The sequence below is a fragment of the Thermobia domestica genome, chromosome 12, assembly GCF_964235325.1.
Source record: "Thermobia domestica chromosome 12, izTheDome1.hap1.1, whole genome shotgun sequence".
Taxonomy (NCBI): Eukaryota; Metazoa; Arthropoda; class Insecta; order Zygentoma; family Lepismatidae; genus Thermobia; species Thermobia domestica.
Window position 1 is genome coordinate 117,053,186 of NC_137465.1, and position 18,401 is coordinate 117,071,586.

Below are 18,401 nucleotides of genomic sequence, written 5' to 3' on the forward strand. Positions count from 1 at the left end.
ATAAATGTCAAATACTGCAAAATATAACCAAAGATACAATGTAGGAGAGTAATAAAGGTGAGGAGAAATTAGGGAGGACACAGAACATTGAAAGCCGCCATCTTTAAATCCATCATCGTGAATCATACATACAGTTTATAAATTGAAAACAACATGTTGACTCCTTATGTGAATTGGACATCGTTAACCAGTACGAAGTTATGACAGGTGTTAATAACCATTCAGGAAGCGGTTACAGTTTCAATGTGCTCTCCCTCTAATTGTATGTGCAGCTAATAAAAAGACAGTGTAAAACAAATGTGTGTTTCGCCTTAGAATACAAAATTAAAATTCGCGGTTTTGCACTCTCACCATCTTCGAAAAAACACTAATACTTACTGGAATGTAATTTAGTTTAAGATTATGTTGTTTCGGTAATATTAAAAGATTCAGTATAGAATCTTCTTATATATATTACTGCACTGGCGTATAATATACAGCATCTCCACATGACTGATAGTTTATCACTGCAATATGTATGATTCTTTAACTACACCTTTGATTCAGGGACGAAGGGCAATCCGAATTATGTACAAGACACTATGCTTTTTCCCTTTGTAAGGCTCAGATAGCGGATCTCGATTACAACCACAACAACATTACTCATCACCAGGCCCGTGCTGAGATACGAACGAGGACGGTGGACGAGTTACAGCGAAATGTAAGACGGGAACCGTCTCCAAATATGATGTTTCCAATCTAAAGGGAAGGATTTTTTCAAATGGGACGAGCCGTTTGAGTTGTACACTCTTTATGCGCCCAATGTTAAATAAAAATGCAACGTTACCATTTACCTGGATTCACAACATAAAATAAATGGGGGCTACCATAAACACGTTAGTGTAGAAGACAATCATTCATTTTGACAGTCAGTCACTTGAAATGGGGGCTGCCATCGACCAGTATGACAGGTCAGGTTCTTTCCTCCCAATCCAACTATTTGGGAATGTTTCATTTAGGTAGGTCTGCATATTCCTGTCAAAATTGTCAGGTGTACTGTCATGCTATGATCACATCTGCTGTCTTATGTTCAAGGGCACGTGTTTTAACAATTTTGGGAAAGTATTACGTAAAAATAAAAGATACGTATTCCCACACGGGCGGGCCGGTAATAAATAAGGCCTACTACAAAATTATCCACTGTGCAGCACCGCACGCTCACACTAAATCTCTGTTGCTGTTCGTTCACTAGAGTTGCGTGTGGATTTTTACGCCCTACACATGGCTACTGCTAGTTTCAGGAAGGTCTCTGATCATTTCCAGTACGCTGTCTTCAAATTCAACTGTCCACATGGTGCAATTTCCTCCGATTTCACATAGGGGAAATTGAAGAGACCCTATGGACCTCGAAGTCGAATATGTAGACGTGGAAATAATACAGGAAAGGTTACTCTTCTTTAAGGGGACGGTCACGATATAAATGTCTCGCCTCTGGGCTATTTCTCCTTGCCTCTCCATAAATGAGGTGCATATCTGCCAGCTCGTGGACAGGGTAATCTGCCATTGCGCAGGCACGTACAGATTAACACAATCAATTTTACTTAAACACCAACGTCTACACTTTTGCATGACCGTGAATACTTGGACACAACACTTTAAATTTGAACGCAACACGTCCTATCCTGTTATACAGAAATTCTAAACGTAACACTAGAGCATCGGACTACGTATATTACTCACAAGTTGCGAAGATGCCTACTACAACACAGCCACGCTAATTTATGTCATTCTGCAACAAAACTGCAAGACAGTCTTCTGTGAGCCACTCGCAATTGGCACACAAGGAACGATAGTTTCGTACTGTGCGACCAAAACATCATACCGTTAAAGAATGTATTATGCGCTTCGTACGTGCTACTACGTGTACGCAAAAGTACCATATTCTCTTTCCTCCGTGTACGTATTCACCCAGCTCCAAGATACATTACAACGTCGAAAAAAGATTTTCCCCCATTTTTTGGATGTAATTCCATCGAGATTTCTTGTAGAAAATTTCTCCAGCAGTGACAAAATAAAAACGTCAGCTACACTAGGACGCTATTTTTGTATATTTAAAATCCAATGTAGTTTTTCGTAGCTCAGGGGTAAGGGGTAAGAAGCGGAAGAACTCCTAGAAAGTATCCTGGAAGAAGATTCACCTAAAGAATAAATCAAGTATACTGTCCTCCTAGAGCATTTCTTTGTATCGTTATGCAACATGTACAAATCTCGTGTTTCGTCTTTTTTTTTTGCTTCTGTGCACAGAAGTATTATATTTCACGGAATTACATATTACGAGGAGGAAACTCTAACGCAGCTTACTTTTGCCCTATATTTATTCACGCAATATTTGGAAATCCCTATGTCATGTGGAGAATTCCTTGTACATTCCTTCATCACATATGATAGTTGCATTTTTGGATACTACATGTTATGTTTCTTTACATGCCGCCTGATATTCTATGCACAGTCGTTTTATATCTAATCTGGATCAAAGTTATTATTATTATTATTATTATTATTATTATTATTATTATTATTATTATTATTATTATTATTATTATTATTATTATTATTATTTACATTTTCACATACTCGTAACTTGGGCAGAAAGCTGTTCATTTATCATCCGTCACCATTAGCCTGGGAAAATGACTTTCGGACGCCAATAGTTCGGAAACTATCCAACATAAAGAGGGCGGGTAAAAAATTCACTGAAGAAGTCATACCTGCTCTATTTAATTTTGCATGTTTCACAATCCTACCGTGAACGCGCAAGGGATTCCCCAAAGGAACGTAGGGAGTCCCAGATAATCTGCCAAATGAAACTTGGTCTAAATGGATATGAATTGATAGGCTTTCTACCAGGTAACAATAATTCGTTTGTCTTAAGTCGATATCTGAAACAAATACAAAATGGCGGACACCTTCATGCCCGTTGTGTGTGGTTGCATAATCGCCAGGTACGGATGCTGGCCAACAGTGACGTTCTGAGTATTAATTGTAGCGAATTTGTACTCAAATGTTCTAGAAAGACATCTGGAGTGTCGGTAGAGCATAATAGATGAAGCAGGGTGATTCACATGTGTGGAAACATTTAACGAAAAATGCCCAGAAATGCACTCATACTCAGTAAACGTGAGTTCAAAGCGTCGGAAACGTAAGGATTAGCGTCAAGAACATGAAAGCCAATTCACCAATAATATTCCCTCAAACCGATGCAATATGATGTGCACGGTTGTATACCAATAAGGATACAACAACTGAGGCCAAGTTGAAATTGTGCAATTGGACTCAGTAAGAAACTGGGTAAAGTAAATGAATGTCACTAGTGGGATCGCATAATCGATATTGAAATGTGGCCAATGTGTGTGTTGATATCAACATGCAGATAATGGACAAATGACAACATGTCGCACTAATGCTGGGACACCGTCTCACGTGCGAAAACTAGGAAAATAACGTTGAACATTTTGCTATTACATCTGGTGCACCTTTTGGTAGAACGTAACTAGAACACGATTGTATCAATGTCCCTCTTTGTTTGGGACATTGTCCCACAGGACACATATGAAAATAAATCTCTTAATGCATGGTTCAAATTCTGATAGAGCGTGAAAATAACAAACTTGTATCATGTCTCACGTACGAGACATATGACGTACTCGAAATATAGGAAAATACCTCCAGAAATTCGTATCTTACACACAGTGCACATGCCAAGACAAAGACGAAAATGAGCCTCTTTGGCACATTTAACACTACAGCTGGAACACCATACATATGGAAAAGAAAACGACATGAGAAATAGTAACAAACGTCTTAAAGCTCTGATTGTTTATAACTGTGGAGTAGGAGTAACAAAATGAAACACACAAGTATGTCGGGAAGCTGTACAAGAGGGCTTGCCAAACAAAGTGGGTACTCCTCAAAGAAATGAATACAGAGAAAGCGAGGCTTCTTCGAACCTCAGGACTAGAGCGCTCGCTTTTGCTCGCGTGGTCGCAGTTTCCAATCCTACTGGGAGACCACGGCATCAGATTCAAGACCCGAGTAGTTATTTCCCTATTTATGGCACGTGGGACGATGTCCCAGCAGTAGTGGGACATGTTGAAATTTGTTCATTAGCTACATGTTGATATCAACACACACATTGGCCACATTTCAATATCGATCATGCAATCCCACTAGTGACATTCATTTAGTTTACCCAGTTTCTTTCTGAGTCCATTTGCACAATTTCAACTTGGCCTCAGTTGTTGCATCCTTGTTTGTATGCAACCGTGCATATCATATTGAATCGGTTTGAGGGAATATTATTGGTGAATTGGCTTTCATGTTCTTGCCGCTAATCCTTACATTTCCGACGCTTTGAACTCACGTTTACTGAGTATGAGTGCATTTCTGGGCATTTTTCGTTAAATGTTTCCACACATGTGAATCACCCTGCTTCATCTGTTATGCTCTACCGACACTCCAGATGTCTTTCTAGAACATTTGAGTACAAATTCGCTACAATTAATACTCAGAACGTCACTGTTGGCCAGCATCCGTACCTGGCGATTATGCAACCACACACAACGGGCATGAAGGTGTCCGCCATTTTGTATTTGTTTCAGATATCGACTTAAGACAAACGAATTATTGTTACCTGGTAGAAAGCCTATCAATTCATATCCATTTAGACCAAGTTTCATTTGGCAGATTATCTGGGACTCTCTACGTTCCTTTGGGGAATCCCTTGCGCGTTCACGGTAGGATTGTGAAACATGCAAAATTAAATAGAGCAGGTATGACTTTTTCAGTGAATTTTTTACCCGCCCTCTTTATGTTGGATAGTTTCCGAACTATTGGCGTCCGAAAGTCATTTTCCCACGCTTTCGGCACCTTGTAGATCTGAAACTATGTCCGATAGCAGAAAGTTGAAGATAACTTTTTTTCTTGTCTCCCAAGAGTTGTAACACTTATTTTGCAACTCCCGATATAAAACTACATGAGCTGACATAAATTATTGAGCACTTCCTGTAAGGCTACAATGATTAAATTTGACATGATTGTAGCTTTCCGGAACTAACCCATAGGAAAATTGCCAAAAATGAATATTTTTAATTTTTAGGGGGTCTAAAGAGGGAATGAAGAATTTCCCCATGTTATTTAAATGGGCCTTTTTTAGGACCTATAATCTCATGTTTTAGGTACTTAGAATAAAAACTTGAAATTCGGTATGCTTGTACGTTTTCGTTAGCCCTACCTAAGTAAATCAGTAAAAATAAAAAATTCCAACTTTAGAGTGGTTTTATAGGGAACTGAAAAATCTTTCCCATGTTATTTATATGTGACACCTTTTACACCCCCCAAATTATTGACCACTTCCTGTAGGGCTACAATGGTTAAATTTGACATAATTGTAGCTTTTCGGGACAAACCTGCAGGAAAATTGCCAAAAGTGAACATTTTTAATTTTTAGGGAGTCTAATGAGGGGATGAAGAATTTCCCCATGTTATTTAAATGGGCCTCTTTTTGGACTTATAATCTCATGTTTTCGGTACTTAGAATTGGAATAAAAACTTGAAATTCGGTATGCTTGTACGTTTTTGTTAGCGTTACCTAAATGAATTATCAGAAATAAAAATTTTCAACTGTAGAGTGGTTTTATAGGGAACTGAAAAATCTTTCCCATGTTCTTTATTTGGGACGTCTTCTACACCCCAAAATGTTTAGGCACTTCCGGCAGGATTAGAATGATGAAATTTGGTATGATTATAGCCTTCCAGAACTAACTGACAAGAAAATTGCCAAAAGTGAATATTTTTAATTTTTTAGGGGTCTAAAGAGGGATGAAGAAATTCCCATGCTATTTAAATGGGCGTTTTCTTGGGATACAAAATCTTATCTTTTAGATAGTTGAAATAGGAATAGAAACGATAGAATTGTGTGTTCAAGAAGTACGAGGCCGTAGGCCGAGCAAAGAGCCCCCGGATGGGCAGGTTCAGAAAATATGAAGAGCAATTTCACGAAATTCACTGTTGATGCAAGGGTTGATAGATAAGAAATGCGAGGCCGTAGGCCGAGCAGACTCGGGGGTCTGGGGGCGGAGACCCCAGCTAGCTAAAGGCTAGTTATGTAAACTACAACATTTGTTTAGTAACGTAAATAGTTGAACTGTGATAACGTCTTTACTAGAGAAATACATTTTAGTTCTTGTAATAAATTTTTTGTCAAACAAAATGAAGCTAAATATACACCAATAAATCAATATAGTTATATTTTAGAAATACAATAGGCACTGATTATTCGAAAACTGCTCGAAAACATACATGAATAATCAAATTTGTAAATAAAGAGCTCTAAAAAAACTTGAATTGTTTAAGCTGCGCTATATCGATTGCACTTAGCTTCTGAAAGTATTTGGCAATAAATGAGGAGCAGCACAAAAAAACTATTATATTATCTTACCAAATAGACCTACATGTTAATGCTTTACTGGCTTTATAAATATTTTTTAAAATGGGATTGTACTCTTTACCTGTTCTCTATTAATAGCAACTGTATGAATGTATAATACAAAACTGGTTTACAGAAGAATTAAAAAATATTTGTAATGTGATGTTTCGCAGGCCGCCTTTTATAAGGGCGCACTGTACTCTCAACAAGTTCTTTACCAACAACCGCTTTATGAAAACAGAACTCGTATACAGAAGAACAACCAAAACCACTTACCCATAATGTAATGTTTTGCAGGGCGCACTGTACTCTTCACTGGTTCTTTATCAACAGTATATATTTATTGTAGGTTAGTCAGGTTCACTATGTAATTTCGCCGGAAATTGTTGGAGAGTATGAAAAGTGTACATTTTCTGAAAGCTTATAGTATAACCAACAAGAAAAACAATGTTTCCATTTTCTACGACTCCTACGTGTGCGCCATCTTGGATTTTACAAAATGGCTGACGTAAAAACAATTTTTGTTAATATCTGAGCTTCTAAACAACATAAAAATATAATTTTGACAGATAAACATGCATTTTCCGGACTAGGGAATCCAATGGTATCGAAATAAATGATCTAGATTAAGCGACAAACTATGTTGATTTATATCAAATGGCTTTTTAAACAGATTTCCTGACACCAACAACATAGGGTTTAATATTTTTAATTTTATAGCAACTACAGAGACTTTACAATTCATTGTCGTCATTGTCATCATCAGTTTTATACTGAGTTTGTGTGTCCTCATCATTTGTACACTCACTGCCGCACTGGCAAAGATCGATGCATGAGAACGTAGGCTTATTTGTTCTGCAAGGATACCTTGCAGAAGAACAGTCTTTTTTGCATTGACAATTAATCATCTCAATTATTGCCTTTCTAGCTGGAAGAATATCTGTCATGGTTGGTTTCAGCTGGCCATCCAAATCTTTGTGATAGCCATTCTTCGTGGGAACCAGCTGATGATCTTGCATAGCGATGTTAGCCTGCCCCCACAGTCTGGCTTGGATATGGACTCTGAGGACATGCTGTTTGAGAGCTGCTAGTTTGGGAGGTAGCTTGTTACTTTCTGCCATATGCTTGCAAAATAGATGCCATCGCAGTTCGATGATATTGTCGATATAGATGCCTTTGGGGCAATAAGCTACAGAGACGAAGCTAGCAAGACTTGACAACATGGTAACGGACACTTCTGCTTCTGTTGAAAGCATCTGCAGTGAACTGATCACATCTGGGTTTGCTTTTATGAAAGCTTGCAGCCAGGTTGCTTTACCTATACGAGAGAACCGTCCAGTGTTGTCGGCTCCAGTGAATGCATGGAAAGCTGGCAAAGCCTTTGCTCTTTCCGGCCCGAGGGCTCTCCTTATTTTCTCTATGTCGATTACTCCAGAGACCATTGAAATCGACGTATTCTTCAGCATGAGGTCATAGTTAGCTATAACTAACAGTATCTGGGGAAAAGAAAACCATCTTTGCATCCGGCGAGTTTCGTTGTGTTGCCAGGACAGCTTGGTAGATCAACAGTGTGTCTGCTTCTTCATGATTGTTTTCGTCGAAAACTAAATCTTTGTTGCTCTTGTCAGGTCTGCCTTTGTCTTGTCATGTGAAAGAAACCTGTTCATTGGGATGTGTTTAATGTTTGTGTCATCTCTGATCTGATACTGAATTGGTGCTTTTCCTTGCCTTCTTCTATCCCTAGTAGCACCTTTGAGAGAATCTTCTCTGTATGTATCAAACACAAGGATGATTTCATCATAATTTCCCACGAGAGACATAAGCCTGCTATTGAAGGAAGCACCGAGATCTTTGACCGTCGCCATCGTTGCTGGTTTTTTGGCCATCTTCTGAAGAAGAACCATCCCATCTACCAGGGCGATCCTACGACTTGGAGCATCTGATGTTATATCCATCCAATCCTCTGGGTGCACATCTTCCTTTAATGTTTCTGCTGTTGCCAAATTGTTGAGGAGACTGATCAGTTTCGACTTGTCAAGGCATGGCAAGATTGTACCATCTGGAGCAAAAAGAGCTCTTGGTGTCACAGTGAATTCGTAGTTCCCAATTGCCTCTTTTGTGATTAATGTCTCTGGTGGACCTTGCCAAGAACATCATTCTGCCATATAAGTTCCTGGTCTCCTGTAGATCCACAGTCTTGTCTCGGAGTTGTACTTTGGTTTTCTTATTTGCCGACATAAACATCTTGTTGTTCTCCTTCTTTACTGGTGCCCATAGACTAACATCCCCCTTGATTCGCTCCGACATGTATTCTTCGTACAGCTTTTGGCCATTCTCATCTGCATTCACGATCATTTTTACATACTCATCAGGGATGAAGGTATGAGTGATAATATTGTACAACTTGTCACCTACAGCAGCAAATGGGTTTCCGTGTTTCAAAATTGCTTCCTTTATCTTGTCTATAACATGATGATGCTTCTTGACTGTACTTGGCCTAAGTTCATGATGCTCTCTAGTTTTGTCACTGTCTACATCAAACTGACTCGTAAACTCATTGACAACACGGGACAGTTCAGATGTAACCATGAAGAATCTCTGTCGAGCATTGGCATTGTTCGAGATGCCGACAATTCCAGAATGAATTTTCATGAGCTTGTTCAGATGCTCGCATGCATGGTCCGCCCAATGGATGGATACAAAGGGGATATCATTTTTCGTCACTGAAATGTTACCTGCTTTCAGTTCTGCCCATGTTGGAGGGTAATTGCTTCTAAGGTCATGCATGTCCGTGATGTATCTTGGCCAGAGTCGTTTGTATTTGATCCGGTCAAATGCAAAGAAGAGCTTGCTGAGCTGCTCTCCAGCTTGAAGATGAAGATGAAGATCTGCATTCCGAGTTGCAGTGACAAACATAAGAATTGTTTCCACTCGCTGTAGATAGTTCATCATTGACTTGAACATTGCATTTTTGGATCTCTGTTTCACCCATGTATGGAACTGTGTGCTTAAATCAGTAGTGAAGATGGCCTCAAGTAGTGTGTTGTTTGCTTGTTTCATGGACTCACTTTTTGTGTTCTTGTTCCTCTCAGAACAGGCAGCTTCACTCTGTTGCCATCAAACACACCTGCTTTAGCTTCGGATTATCAATGAAGAATTCATCCAGCAACATTTCATACAGAGCAATATATGTACACGTATGGGCACGAAGAGCACGCTTGTAATGGGTACATTTCAAGATTTGCCTTGTTGTTGCAGACCCATACACATCAGCTTCTATCCACGCATCATCAATACCTGAGCTCTCTATAGAGGTGCCCAGAGCACGTAGGGCAGCCATAACAGCATGTAGCTCCCCCAGTCGCGAGACAACTGTGCGTTTCAGGTCAGGTCTGGCATCTAACAGTTGGACCACCTTCTCATACAGAGCCATGTCAAATGAAATGACAGTAGGATGATCTTCACTAACAGTCATCTTCCTCAGTTCGCTCAGTTGCATGATCACAGTCAGCAGCGTTGACCACTCGTGTGCCAGCTCTGGTAGCAGTGATAGGGCTCCGACGTGGGAAGTTGCTTGCTTTCGGACAACATTGAGTTGTATCCTGCCCACCCGGGAATAATGCTGGATGCTTTCTCTTGCTTCAAGCTGGACATAGCAGTAGCAACAATCCATCCAAATTGTGATTATTGGTAGGAACCTGATATATTCTGGCTTATGACAAAGTGTTCTGTTCTCGGGGTGTGCCGTGCTTTTGGCTTGTCACAGTGCATTATAGGTACATGGTATGGAATGACAGATAAAGTGTGGGCATCAGTTATCATCAAGGGTGGTGCAACAGGCTCTCCAAGAACATCTGCTTTCTGATATACAGCAGTCATAGTTCCATGTGTTGTTCCTTTCCCATCAGGAGTGTCCTCTGCAAAATCTGTGTTATCGACTGCAAAGAACACAAAGGCACCCTTCTTTAAGAATGGTGGTACATACACACCTTCTAACTGTCGCGTGTTTTCTACAGCAGCATTGGCCAAAGCAGTTTCCAAAAGTAGGGTACGGCCATAAGGAACACAGTACCTATGTGAACTGAGAAGATTCGTCAACTTCTTATCGCGGGTGTTCTGATAAACTGATAATATAATATAATATAATATAAAATCTAAAAAACGCTTATTAAAATAAACAAGATTGATTGAACGGTCGTTTTTAGTTTGCGTGATACAACTAAGTATTACATGTTTTAGATCGGATTTACAAATGTTAATCTCCACAGGGGGCCCTAGCCTGGAGAATGCATGATTATCTGTCAAAATTGTATTTTTATGTTGTTTAGAAGCTCAGATATTAACAAAAATTGTTTTTACGTCAGCCATTTTGTAAAATCCAAGATGGCGTCCACGTAGGACTCGTAGGAAATGGAAACATTGTTTTTCTTATTGCTTATACTATAAGCTTTCAAGAAATGTACGCTTTTCAGACTCTCCACAAAGTTCCCGCGAAGTTATATATCATGACACAGTGAACCTGACTACCTACAGAACTGTGCTATACAGAAGAATAAATAAAACCGTTTATCTTTGATGTGGTTTAGTAAGGGTGCCTTACTTAAGGGGCGCACTATACTTTACCAATAACAACTGTAGGAATTTATTATTTTTTTTTTTAAAAAAAACTTGTACCTTGGAGGGCGCACCGGGACACGTCCCGGTGAGCCAGCGCGGGCCTGCTCATCACGCATTTCCAGTTAGATGGAGCTGAGTCCTTCAGCTGCATTTGGCTGCAGCTACTTCCAATGTTCAACATTTGCACTACTCGTGGTCAACTCAATAAACCTTATTTTGCAGATAAGCAAGGATAAGCTTAGACTGCAGAGCTACTAACATTAGTGTATATGTAACTTCTCAGTAGCACTAACTAAGCTATCATATAAATTGTATGACAATGGATAACAAATAAAACTCTTCACTAAACAGACAATATTTGAGTCCAATGTGCTATCCAACAACTTTCTTAGACCTCAGAAACGATATAAATGGTTAAAACATATCATATTGCTTGGTTCATTCTTTACTGATTTTTCGGCTTTTTTATTTGTTCATATTTACACGAATTTTATGAGCAGCGAAAAATATTCCATGTCCTGAAACTTCGGGTTCGAAAGCAGGAGATATACTTATAATCAAGTATCAGTACCGATTTCATAGGCGGCAAAGTTGACAAAATCGATTTTTGACCGCTTTTTACGTTTCTGACCACTGTGTGTTGGGGGAGGGGTCTCAAAAACAGATGGCATTCGGTGAAAACTAATTTGGTAGGTAAACTTAACCAACAGGAAAGCAGAAGAACAAAATAGTTTTGCAAAGTATCTCTGATTGACAAAAATATTACCTGAAATTACTTGCACTGTACCTAAATCGAACACTGACGAATGTGTTTTGCTGCAAATGTTTGCGATAGCGTCTCTCCCGAGACCTTCGATTTCGATTCGATATATCAAACAAATAAAGAGATAGAGAACGGGAGATCTTAAGTTGACAAAACCAGAGCACCACACAATATGACGTCACTAAATGTGATAGTAAGTTGAGCAGTGTTTGCAACTGATTTGGTGTCAACTTATTAATTTTATACTAGAGTAACAGACCGGAAAAGAAAATATTTTAAAAATGATTATCTGTTAATGAAGTAATATACTTAAAAAGATATTTGTATATTTGTATGAAAACATAGCATTTTCATACGCGATATTTGATGATGCGCTCCGCGAAAGATTTGTTGCAACAAAAAATTTGGAGATCCACAATATATAATTGACATAAAAATTAATGATAGGTCTACATCATATTAATAGGTGACAGGCCCTATCCATGGGGTCTAGGGGGGGGGCTCTAAATTTTTAATGTACTGGTCCCCTAAAATTTTCACAGTACGCTTGCTAATGAACTATAACAGGGTGCAAAATTTCAGTCAGACGCACTCGCTAGTCCAAAAATAATGGTCGCCAGTGTCTCTCACGTACAAATTGAGATGCCCCCCCCCAAACGGCCTTTGCTTTGACAAAGAAAGACTTCACATTCCGTGTTTTCTCTCACTCAGTGACAATTATTTTCTTACGAAACAGAAAATGCGCTGCCCTGTGAGTTCAGGCAGAAACCATTCCTACTGAACACTGGTCGCCAGCTCTAAATTTCTAGTCGCCAATTTTTAGTCGAAAATTTGTACGCTGAGCTATGATATGATGATTAACTATAATACGTTTGGATCGGGACTCCCTCCCAAACTTCTACCGGGCTTCTCCTAGATTTTTGGGCTGGCTACCAGCCTAGTATGTGATAAGTGAGTGGGCCGTAACTTGAGGAGGGAGAGGGCAAATGCTTTCCCAAGGAAGCTCCCCACCGTTCGAGGGGACCCATTTTAAGACAACATTTTCTTACTCCGTATACGATACGAACATGAAATTATAAATGAAGCATCGAATATTACATAAACAAAACAACATATAAAAGGTAAATAAAACAAAAATGAGTCGTGGGCCCATTTATTCGTATGGCTTTGATATTTGTCAATATTGCCCCCTTAATTCATTTGTCATGTATGGAACGGGATCAAAGGTGTAACTAACGACCCGGGCCCATAAAGAGTGAGAGAAAGATGGAAAGAGGGAGCCAAGATTAGAGAAACAACCTTTTTCTAGGAGCACCAAATACGCGTATTAATGCTTACCACCCTCCCAAGAAAACAATCTAAGTTACGGCGTTGGATAAATGGATGCAGGTGTAGAATACATAAACATAAAAGCAGTAATTTATGATTAAAATGAATGACTGCGTGTAAAAGAGGACTGTACTACTAATTTTTAAAAATTATATAACGTTTACTGTATGTAGAAAACGATGGTGCTGTCCTATTTTATGAGTTTGAATTTGCAAAATTTACGAAAGAAGTATGTAATATATTTCTCGGGTTCTGTAGGATTACGGGGAACCAAAAATACGTAAAAATACAATGTTTATAGGTGGAATGAGTTCATGTTGCGGAAAGATAATTGATATTGATATGTGAGTAATTTGCGAACTGAGTAGACTGGAAATTCCATGTGCTGAATAGAAAATTTTGCAATTACTATTTGCTATTAATTAGAATGGACAAATATAACGTGCATTACGGCGTTCTAACCCGACTTCGCTTGCTAGTGCTCGCTCGGCAATATTTATTTATTGATACAAGTCATGGCCATTACCGGCATCTATGGCCTTAAGCACGTCAAGTTGGAGGTATGACATCCTCGGCGAACACACAATCACGGTACGGGGGAGGGATATAAAGAACGGATAAGGAAAGAAGCGGCCTGAGGCCTGTAAATTAGATGCCATCAAGGCATTTACCTTGTGTGAATGAGGAAATCTCAGGAAAAACCTCATTTAGGATAGCTAGCCTGAAAAAGCTGTTACACCTTTTCGACCGACTGACCCTGCCGGAAATCGAGCCCAGGACCAAAGGCGAGAGCATTAGCGACTACTCATGCTCAGCAATACTGTCTGAAACTCTTTAGTTAGTGGTATGTTTGGCTTTAGGTAGATTAACCTCAAAAACATTTAAGAAAGCAGCAATGATTTTCAACAAAAAATGCTTTCTCCCAGTAATCCGACATATGGCTAGTTTTCAAAGCACATACTGAGAAAAAAAATTGTAGGTAGCCTACTCAAAACGGTAGGTTACATGCGTAATTTCTGTAGTTTTTGGACTTAACGTACAGCAAACGTATAACTGAAAACGCGTTTTATAATACTTACTTTCCGTATAAGTGTTCCATCTATACGTACTTTCCGTATGAAACAATATAGGCGGTCAGGATCTCACATACAAATCGATGCAGAATGTCCATAGTAGAGGTGAGGTGATTTTAGTTTAGCGTCCCGTTCAGCAGCGAGGCTATATGAGACGTGGACCTACTGATTAACGTGGAATCCGAACCACATGAGCTCCCGCCATGTCCATAGTAGAATAGTATATAGCTGCAGAATGTAACATAGGTGATATACGGAAAACTGTTAGATGTCAGACATCCTGCAATGGCATGATGTAACATCTAAGGGCAGTGCGTATGTAGAATAGAAAAATATGCTCCATACTGATTTCTATAGTAAGCAAGAGGATTTCGTATATTTGTACAATATACCGCTGTCCGGAGAACTGATTTATCTTAGTGTGCAGTTCATAAGCAAGGGCGCTCATGTTGTGGTTTCCAAGGGGAGCAAGTATAAGCGACGTTTCAAATATAGTTTCAAATTTTGCTGTGAGTAATGTAAAAATTCTATTGGGTTTTCAGTATTCCCAAGTACAATTTCCTCTTAGGGGCGAGCACCCCACCTTGCCCCCCTTGATGGGCGTCCTTGTTCATAAGTGATGCAGTTATGTGGGGGCTGAACCTGTAGGTTCAGTATTTCTTGATAAATCCATTAAATGTTGTGCGTGTAATCCACAACGCACACAGATATAGGCGGGAATTAATGTCACTTAAGGACCTCCCCATTTTAAGGCAGTAATAAATGCGAAAATTGTCGATAAGTGATTCGCCTACTTTGATTTTGCGAATAGTTCGTACTATGTGCGACTTTGTCCTTGCGGCGTCTAGGATATGGTCGACGTCGATAAGCTAATAAAACGAAATACTTCAAAAGTTGAAACGATGGGTGCGTAAACGTAAACCTCGTGTAGCTTAGGTATAGGCTGCATAATTACTTTATTACATCAGTATTAATGTGCATCCTTAAATTGGGATAGAGCAGTTTCCGCAGTTCAGATCAATAACACGTGGGCAAATTCATATTAGCTTGAAACCCATATTTCTCGATGAAAATAGCGTCATCACGCCTTCAAGACTGTACATGTGTTGGCGCATGCCAGTGATCCACCACGAACAGCTAAAATTCAGGGGCGCTACAAGACATAATTGTTCAAAAATTACATTTTTTTTTAAAATTTATGGGTGCACACTTAGTAGTAGTAATAGTAGTAATGATAGTATAGTAGTAGTAAGGCAGTAGTAGTAGAGTAGTAGTTTAGTAGTAGCCAGGCCCGCAACCAGAGGGGGGCCAAGTCCCTTTAAACTTTTTGTGGCCCCTCCAGACTTCAATACAAAATTTTATTAATACAAAAAACACAATTTAGATATTTATAAGATAATTTTAAAGACTTGGCCCCTTGTAACATATTCACAGTCCTCCCAAACCTTTGTAGCTGGTTTCGGCCCTGGTAGTAGCAATGATAGTATAATAAGGCTAGTAGCAGTAGTAGTAGTAGTATAGTAAGGCAGTAATGGTAGTAGTTGAGCAGTAGTAATAATAATAGTATACTAGTAGTAGTAGAGTAGCAGTAGTTCGGGTTAGGTTAGGGTAGGTTCAGGCAGCGAAATAGTCATATTTGAAGTCCCTTGTACATTAGTTTGCAGCCCTGGAATAACGCCCTTATGGAGAGTTTCATAGAATTAAAGCAACATCTTATTGCTGTATCTATGTTCACAGATGACTTACATATTCTGCGCCTTCATAAATAAATTCCCTAAACATTTGTCTTTTGTTTTGAATTAACACCTTTTACCTGTAAATTGTAATTTTAAAAATGTCTACGTATTCTTAATCCCGTTTCTGCCACTCCAAAACACTTACTAAACCTACAAGAGTTCATTTGGTGCTAAAATAAATTGATATATCATAAATGTCAGTACACTTATAAAATAGAACATAACTGAGGAAACCTGAAATTTCAATCTTGATACACGTATCAGTGCGCAGCACGAAATGAAATTAAAAAAAAAAATCCCGGCGTTCTTCCCGCCTTTGATGGGACAAGCCGCAATTGTTTACGCATTATTCAGTGCATTGTTTGTGTATAATCTTGTTCGTTTGGTGAATGTAAAACGCAACTCACACAACCGATGTAACAACATAATGTGTTTTTTATTGTCCACCAGTATACGAACAAATTCCAGGTATGTCTTAAATTATAATCCATCTTGGCATATTATCTCAGCAGTAATACTGTCAACGAGCTGCCTTGCTTATGGATACACTGCGCATTAAGTGCTCCAGGGTAGTGACGACATTAAGTGACGTCATGTCCTGTTGCTGTGGTTATGTCAACTTAAGAACTCCCATAGAGAACATGGGCCACATTCTGTACCAACTTTGCTTAATTTTGCTGATTCTAACGCAATGCAAAAGCTGGAACAAGCAATTCTAAAGGTGTCACGCCAATTATCGCAAACTAAGGCCCCTTTATTCCGTTACGCCAGCACAAACATGTACGAAATCAGACTCGTTGAGCTCATTAGAATTGAGTAGAGTGTGTGTTCTTGAGATATTGTGAGTGACATTTGTTTCTTACATTTGCAAAAGCGAATGGGAGAAAATGTCCGTAAGTGGAGAATATGAACATAGAATCTTCTATGTCAGTGGTCTTTTGAAAATTAATGCGCTATTAAGGAACAAAGATCAACGCCTGTGTTGAAAATAGAACAAACAGAGGGCAAGGGAGTTCTGCATGCATTGGTACAAAAAAATTATTTGTAGTTGTTGAAATAAAGAACAGCGTATGAAAAAATATTTAAGTCTGATTCTATTTTTAAAGGGGAATTAAGTGACACAAAATGACGATTGAATGCTTGTCATGTGTTTTGAACAATATAATTAAATACGAAATTTTATAAGTAGAGTTTGTTTCAGTACAAGTAAACTAAACAATATATGTTACTTGTGAAGCGCAAATAATGTGATAGTCCATCTTCCCCAGCCGATCACGTCCAATTAAAACAATTAAACTGCATTACGGCGAATTAAGATCTGCTATGAGTCACAAACATGAATTTCATTATGAAAAGTGAGATACGAATCCAATAAGTGCTGTCGATGGACTACAATTACGTTAAACTTATGTGAATTTATCTTCTTGTGTTTCTGTATAAAATATTTATGTCTGTTTCATTTTATATTATTATTATTATTATTATTATTATTATTATTATTATTATTATTATTATTATTATTATTATTTTTAGTAGTAGTAGTAGTAGTAGTAGTAGTAGTAGCAGTAGTAGCAGTAGTAGAAGTAGTAGTAGTAGTAGTAGTAGTAGTAGTAGTAGTAGTAGCAGTAGTAAAACATTGGGCCCTCTTCAAAATATCACTCTTCGCCACTGTAGCAGACCCATAGCTAGAGGGTGGCCAGGGTACTGGTCTCCGCTGAAACTTGCAGTTGTTTATTTGTAAGTATGTATTAATGTAAGGTGAACTCAAATTATCCCCCCAGAAATGATCTGAGCTCCTCTGTCGTAGTGTTCTGGCTACGGGTCTGGGGCGTAACCTGCCAGTTCCGCTTCCTTAGTTTACCTAATCTACAACTAGACGGCCTACTATTTTTTTAAAAAAATATTTTTTTTCTGTTTTCCTAAATAAATATTTTCTAAGAAATAGCTATATTCCTTTATTACTCTTCAATTCCAGACAAAAAAGGGCAACAAATAATGGATGAATATAAGCTTAAACTTTGTTAATCCACTTCGAGCGCTAGAAAGTATTTTGATAAAGGTAGTAAATTAACTTGTTTCACCTGCGGAGTTTAAAGTGAAACCAGACAGCGCCTGTTGCCATCTATTATTCGTCGACCCCCCTCCCCGTAAACAAATTGCCAAGACAGAAATATGTGAACTGTCCTGTTAAATATAAAATAGTAGTAAACAAGAATCCAACGAAGCTGTGTCTTTACAAGTTTGAACCGGAACAGAAGGAGGAGAAAGGTAAAAAAATAAGGGATTATGTGATAGTCTTTTATGTTTTGCCCGAAACAACTAAAGTTGCTTGTTGGGGGTAAAGGAAGAACAATCTTGGCACAGTGCCCTACTGCAGTGAAGCGTTCAAGTGCACACAAGCGTAGCAAAAAGAAATAGTA

At 38.7% G+C, this 18,401-nt stretch overlaps 1 protein-coding gene across 2 annotated transcripts in view; it reads left to right on the plus strand.

The window, feature by feature from the left end:
- LOC145666602 (A disintegrin and metalloproteinase with thrombospondin motifs 7-like) overlaps positions 1–18,401 on the plus strand; it is a 347,276-nt gene that overhangs the window by 40,644 nt on the left and 288,231 nt on the right. The window lies entirely within an intron of this gene.